Genomic DNA, 6,460 nt, shown 5'->3' with positions numbered 1-6,460 from the left:
TTTGATTCCTATGTGTTTGCTGACATCTGAACATATCATGCTTTACTCTGAAAATAGATTAGCAAACCTTTCAAATTAGCTACAATTTAGTACAGTCAAATTATCTTTTTTCTCTCTATCGAAGTGGTACATGTTGCACAAGATATTTAACTAATCCATGTTCCATTATTAATTAGAGTGAGTAGCAATAATGGAGATTGAAATGAACCTGTAATTAAAAAGATAATAAAGCCTTCAAACCCACCAAAGTTCCAACATTTGATCCATTCTTATATTATTACTTTCTAATTTCCATCTCATGTTTTACCAAACGAATTACAATATATTCTAATTATTATTAATCATTTCCCTCCCAGGATACAAATAGAAGGAGCAGACTGTGTAATATATACATCACTAAATGCAAAGGGAAAGTACTCTTATTTCAGATCTCCAGGAGTCAAATTGCCAAAAATATCAAGTAGTAATTGTGGAGCAGGAAACAAGAGGTTTCAGATCGATCAGATTCTGTCAGACTAGATTAGAAATATAAATTAATTCTCAGACTTGTAGAGAAAGTGGATTCTGAATCAATCCCATGTTAAGCTATTAATATTTTCCAACTCAAGTAACTCTCGATGGATTTCCATTGTTTTGGAAAACCCTCACAAGGCAACCTTAAATAAATTGTTTTCAATTAGTGAGATTCATTATTCAGCAAATCTGTCCTTCACTCTAATTTGGTGAAGCCACAACCACAATATAACTAATGACTTGAATAAAAACAGAAAAAGCTGATGACAGGGCATCAATCTACAACCGTTGTCTCTCTCTCTCTCCACGGGTACTGCCTGACCCGCTGAGTGTTTCCAACACTTTTTTAAATTTCTTCTTTACATTTCCAACATTTACTTTTTGGGGATTTTTGTAGGCAATGTTTTAACCTCCTTTTCTTTTCATTTCCTTTAACTATCAGAATATTACAGCACACGTTATTCCACTTTATTTCACGTCCCTTGCCACAGTGGTCTAGCCTCTTATTTTGGCTTACACTTCCTGAATGTATATTTACTGAGCAAAATCACATTTGGTAATCATCAAAGCATTTGGTAATCACCCTTGAGGCATTAACCAATTTCTGCTTACATTTCCCGATATTCAACTGGGCTGCACAGCATTCTGTGAGACAAATGAATCCTGGTGTTTGTACTCTTTCTCTTCCATGCATTTGTTGCCAATCCTTACGGGCCTGTCCCACTAACGGGACCTTTACAGGCGACTGCCGGCACCCGTGATAGGTCGCCAAAATTTTCAACATGTTGAAAATTCAGCGGCGACCAGAAGGACGCTACGACTCTTTGGTGACCTCTCACGACCATAGGAGACCTCTCACGACCATACAGGCAACCCCTGGCGACATGTCGCGGGTGACCTCTCACAACCATAGGAGACCTCTCATGACCATACAGCCTGTATGGTCATGAGAGGCCTCCTATGGTCGTGAGAGGTCTCCAAAGAGGTCTTTCTGGTCGCCACTGAATTTTCAACATGTTTCAAAATTGCATTTTACATTATTCATACCTGCGTAAATTCCTTACCAGCAACATCTTATGACCAGAAGATTTGCAACGGTAGACAGGGGAAACATTTCCCCCGCTCGGGGAGTCTGGAACGAGCAGCCATAACCATAAAATGAAATGAGGCCATTCAGAGATGATGTGAGAAAGCACTTTTCCCACATAAAGGCTAATAGAAACATGGAACAATTACCATCAGAAAAAAACCTGCCAATTGTAAATATTAAATGATGACATTGTTACCTGAAAACCTATTAAAGGAAATGGAACTAGGTTTACGTTTATTACTGTCACGTGTACCGAGAAAAGCTTTGTTTTGCATGCTATCCAACAGATCAGATATACCATACATAAATACAATGCAAGTCAAACCCAACTACAACAGATAGAGCAAAGGGGAAGAATACAGTTCTCAGCATTGTGGTGCATCAGTTCCATAGACCAAAGTTGAATGTTCACAAAGGGGTGGAGTTGAATCAGACCACACCCTAGCTTATGAAAGGTCTGTTCAGAAGCCTGATAACAGAGGGGAAGAAACTGTTCCTGAGTCTTCTTGTGTTCGCTTTCAAGCTTCTTTACCCTCTGTCAGTCAAGAGCAGGCAGGAGAAGGGTTGATCATAGTGGGACAAGTCCTTGATTATGTTGGCTGTTTTTCTGAGGCAGTGTGAAGATGTAGATGGAATCAGTGGTGGGAAGTCTGGTATGTGTGATGGACAGGACTACATCTACAACTCTCTGCAATTTCTTGCAGTTTTGGGCAACCAAGCAGTGATGCAATGGTTTCGGTGTGCATCGGTTTGTAAGAATCTCTTCAGTCTCCGTATCTCTTCAGGAAGTTGAGGATTGGTGTCTTGGCTGTCTATGCTAGATCATCGGTAATATTTACAGCAAGGAACTTGAAGCTCCCAACCATTTCCACTTCGGCACCATTGCTAGTGATTGGGGCCAAATACTCCCATGTTCCAGAAACCAATAACTCTTCTTCGTCTTGTTGACATTGTGGAAGAGAGAGAGAGAGAGAGAGAGAGAGGCAAATGGGATGATGTTACAAATCAGCCATGATCCATAATGATCATGAGATGAGGTCAGGGATAAGAAAGATTGAGAGATAGTTGCAGAAGCAATTGGTAAGAAAACAAATCGTACCCAGGAGTAAAAGTTTAAACGTCTAGGTTAAAATGCACTTGTGTGCAATTAGCTAGTGTTACAGCACATTGACGCAACGTCTCCCCTTGGCTTGAAACATTAGCCTTCTACTCAGAGGAGTGTCAGACATATTGTTTGCATGACCTCAGATTTTTAATGTCAAGAAGAAACTAATGGCCAAGCTATTTAAAGAGTGAAACTGGGGCTACCTGGAGTGCACAAGGCAAGAGTTTGGACGACTGACTCTGGAATGGGTTCACATGGAGTTCAGGTTATCGATAGAATCCTTAATTAGTTGGAATCCTCACTCAGGTCACCAAGAAATCTGTGGATACTTTTAGAATGGTCGATGAATGAAATAAAACACAATGCATTTTGAAATTGGCTCGCACCTGTAAACATGCGAGTTAAGTAGAGGAAACAGGATAGATATGTGTTCAATAAGGCTACTGGTGTAGTAAATATATATGTAACTGAAGATAGACAAAACAATCTGGAGTTACTCAGCGGGTCAAGCAGCATCTCTGGAGAATAGGTGACGTTTCAGGTCGAGATACTTCTTCAGGCTTGAGAGTCAGGGGAGAGGGAACCGAGAGATATGATAAGGCGCATTGAACAAATTAATAAAAGGTATGCAAAAGGACAGTTCAAAGCCAGTAAAAATGACAAGGAAAGGTAGAGCCCACATGGTCCATTGTTGGCTTGGGAAAAGGTGATAACGAGAAACACTAACAGTGAAACTCAGCAGGACGACAACTGAACTTGACTTCATACAGAGCACAACAAGACTCTGAGGAATTATGTCTGTCTCATTTACTTTGAGGATATTTGAGGTCAAATCACCATAAAATGTAAATGCATAATAAATCACCCTAGTTGTAAGAATGAATGTTTAAGTTACTAAACTTTTAAGGCCTACTAGGGCCTGTGTGAAAATGAAACCTTAGCTCAGGAACCCATAGCAAGATCAAAATATGTGGGAAGAATAATCATAACGATGAAATAAAAAAATGCTATGAATTTCATTATGTGGTGATTCCGTCCTCCGGCACATGCCTGAACCAGGTAACCCGAGAAAGGTCAGAAGTTGTATCTCACACCTCAATGCTACAAGAGAGGAGAACCTGCTGGAACGTGACACATCTCCAGAAACAGTTACCGTGAATGCCTAGCTCACATTTGAGCACTTGCATCATTGTGCAGGGCACAGGAGCCAATTGGGCATTGAGTGGAACAATTGCCAGCACAAAGCAGGCGTTATCCCAGCTCCACAGGAATGTTGGAAAGGAAAGCAGTTCATTCATTTGGGAACAGATTTTGCCCCAGCCATAGGAACCACTGAAGAAAGACAAACTCCAATGGTATGCGCTGTGCACTGAAATCAAATTATCCAGAATAGGGGTTGAATTAAAGTTTCTGACATGTTCTGGCCAACATCTATGTGAATATGTCATCAGTCTTAACCCTCCTTAGAATCGGTAGGGAATACTGTGCCTCAGTACTCTCCTTTGCATTTGTTTTTAAAACCATGGAACGCTGCAGGCAAGCAAAAGAATGAAGATAGACACAAAATGCTGGAGTACCTCGACGTATGAAAACATCCAAAGATCAAAGAAAAAAGGTTTATTTTGTTCTTTGTACCTTTTCATACCTCTAGTTTTCCTCTCCCCAGACTGAATCTGAAGAAAGGTCTCGACCCAAAATGTTGCCTATTCCTTTCCTCCAGAGATGCTGCTTGACCCGCTGAGTTACTATGGCATTTTGTGTCTATCTTTGGTGTAAACCAACATCTGCAGTTCTTTCCTACATGAGCAAAATAATGAGTTGTTTTATGTACAGCAACTTATCATCCTAGATCTATCAGATCATTGTGGATTCCCTGTCCAACTATCAAATTAATAAAAATTATGAATTAACCAGCAAGATCTGTACAGCACCCATTCCAACCTGATCTGATTAATTTTTTGTACGTTTACTTCGAACAAATTCCACTGGCATCCATGCATCTTGTGGGCGGTCACGGTGGCGCAGTGGTAGAGTTGCTGCCTTGCAACGCTTGCAGCGCCGGAGACCCGGGTTTGATCCCGACTACGGGTGCTGTCTGCACAGAGTTTGTACGTTCTCCCCATGACCGCGTGGGTTTTCTCCGAGAGCTTGGGTTTCTTCCCACACTTCAAAGACGTACAGGTATGTAGGTAAATTTGCTTGGTGTATGAGTAAATCACGCCTGGTGTGCGTAGGATAGTGTAATATGCGGGCATCGCTGGCCGGTGCGGATTCAGTGGGCCAAAGGGCCTGTTTCCGCACTGTATCTCTAAACTAATCTAAACTAAACTAAACTAAACTAAACTAATTTTTCCATGGATTAATCTTGAAATTTTAATTATTATTTCTTGTCTTCTCAATTAACCCCTCCCTGCACTCCATAATTTCCCAAAGGGTTGAGAAAAGTTCCCAGGAATACCAGGCAGCAGTGATGTTGAATTTGAGCCCGCTGTCAAACACCACCTGTGAGCCAATGAGAGGGCTCAGCAGATGGACACAAATGGTGGAGCAACTCAGCGGGACGGGCAGCATCTCTGGAGGGTAGGAATGGGTGACGCTTCGGGTCAAGACCCTTTAGAGGGCACAGGGATGCAGAGAGATCTTTAACTAATTTGATACACATCATTGTCATCCACAAGCCCGAACATAAAGCAACATGGTAGATGCAAAAAATTGGAGTAACTCAGCGGGACAGGGAGCATCTCTAGAGAGAAGGAATGGGTGACGTTTCGGTTTGAGACCAATCTGAAGAAACGTCACTCATTCCTTCTCTCAAGAGATGCTGCCTGTCCCGCTGAGTTACTCCAGCTTTTTGTATCTATCTTCTGTTTAAGCCAGTATCTGCAGTTCCTTCTTATGCATAAACCAACATGACCATCCTGTGAAGGTGCTTACTTAATGCTTGTCATTTCTTGTACCAGTCGTCTGCTCCTGAGGCTTCTAAACAAAAGGGACATTTTGAATGTTTTAATATTATTATTCCTTCATGGGATGTGGGCTTTACAGGCTGAGTCAGCATTTTATTACCCATCCCTGATTGCCCTTGCGAAGATTCAATGATTCAATATATCTAGGTACTGTGAAATTCTTTGTTTATGCATATGGAAAAAGCATGCTATAGATAAGCACAATCATAGACAGGTACAAAGGTGCAACGATTATAGTGTAAGAATAGTAGACTTCAACGAGGCAGCACACAGAGTCATCACATTTCTGGCACCAACCTGTGCCCTTTACGTTTCAGAGTTCTTAATAGTACAGCGTCGTATCTTGGCCTTAAAGGCCGGTTGTCCTGTCAGTGGCACTGGGCCAGTGGTGCAGAAGTTGACCTGGCCTGACAATGCTGTTGGTGTCCTCCACTGCTGCTCTCCCCCTCTGTGCTGCTGCAGGCTCACTTGGCCTCCAGTGGTGCACGACCCACACAATCCACTAAGTTGCAGTCCTTGTGGTGGGAGTATACACACAATGCTCTTATGGAGAGAGCTCAAGGATTTACACCCAGCAAAGGCAATAGACATCATTCCAAGTCAGGATGGTGTGGTGTTCAGTTGGCAACTTCCAGGAGGTGATGTTCCCATGCTTTTTCTGCACCTCCTTCTAGCAGATCCTGGATTTGTTAGGAGCTGTCTCAGGATACTTGATGAATTTAGTTTAGTTTAGTTCAGTTTAGTTTAGTTTAGTTTAGTTTAGAGATGCTGCATGAAAACAGGTTC

Source organism: Amblyraja radiata, chromosome 23 (genome assembly GCF_010909765.2).
Source record: "Amblyraja radiata isolate CabotCenter1 chromosome 23, sAmbRad1.1.pri, whole genome shotgun sequence".
In the NCBI taxonomy this organism is placed as follows: domain Eukaryota; kingdom Metazoa; phylum Chordata; class Chondrichthyes; order Rajiformes; family Rajidae; genus Amblyraja; species Amblyraja radiata.
This window is presented reverse-complemented; position numbering follows the sequence as displayed.